This window comes from Eucyclogobius newberryi, unplaced genomic scaffold (assembly GCF_026437365.1).
Source record: "Eucyclogobius newberryi isolate DKJ021-1_F unplaced genomic scaffold, fEucNew1.0.hap1 SCAF_11, whole genome shotgun sequence".
NCBI classification, from domain to species: Eukaryota; Metazoa; Chordata; class Actinopteri; order Gobiiformes; family Gobiidae; genus Eucyclogobius; species Eucyclogobius newberryi.
In genome coordinates this window covers 20,096,629-20,097,755 of record NW_027315735.1, presented here as the reverse complement: position 1 = coordinate 20,097,755, position 1,127 = coordinate 20,096,629, and positions in this window count along the sequence as shown.

Genomic DNA, 1,127 nt, shown 5'->3' with positions numbered 1-1,127 from the left:
GGTTGTTGGTGTGCCTGGAAACAAAAGTGGGGAGGGACTGGAGACGAGGAGGGTGTGGAAAGAGCTTTGATTGGACAGGAGATGAGTCAGTTGAAGCCCAAGGCCCACCCCTTCCTCAGTCTGGGCATGTGTAGCCAGTGGAGTGGAAAGAGCAGACAGAATGGGAGAGGGCTTCTGGGCCATGCTTTAAACATGTGCACTTGCAGCACACCAGCTCTGCTCCAGAACAAGGAGGGGCCTGGAGAGGAACACTGTAACCACAAAGCCAGGATCACACGCCTGTGCCAAGGATTTGAGGACAGGTTTCCAGTCGTATTGTGAGAGGGCCTTCTAATGCACGCTAACATCATTGTTAATACTTAGAGGTTATGCAGATTATATCACAACATGAGGAATTTTCGCAGTGGAGTGGCAAAATGCATGTGAATGTTATTTTTTGTTTCTATTATTTATTTATTTAAAAACAAAATTCTACCGCTTTTCATGTTAGGATCCAGTCACCCGCACCCCTTATCCCAGTGACTATGGGCCTTAGGCGGGTACACCCTGGACAGGGGCCAGCTAGTTACAGTTAAAACATAGACACACAGATCATTGACTCTCACATTCCTTCACTAGGGGCAATTTACATTTGACAATTAACCTAACAAATGCATGTGTTTGGACGGTGGGAAGAAGCCTGAGAACTTCATTTTTCTGGGGCTTAGGCGAGAGTTTTTTAATAAGTTGTTTTGCGCGCCCGCCGACGTCAAAAATACATATATTTTTTTCTGTTTTCGCGGATTTTCCGCTGTTATTTTGGCCAAAACCTCAATAAAAATAAAAATATATTCTGCTCCAGCAACTCCGACACCGAGTTAGATCACTTGCGTCAGAAAGTAAGAAGGGTCCATCCTGAGCCATGAACGGATCCACTTGTGGACCGCGCCGCTGGCTGGTGCCCCGGCACGGTTGTGCCTGCACAAGCGTCCACTCTCTCTCAATCATTCAGTTTTATTTGTTTCTTTGTGTTTCTTGTGTTGTCTGATGTGTGTTATCGTGTGTATTATTTCTTTGGTGTTTGGGGTGGTGTTTTGGGTGTGTTTTGTTGTTAGCCGCGAGCTAAGTTGGGAGCTAGGCTTGGCTAG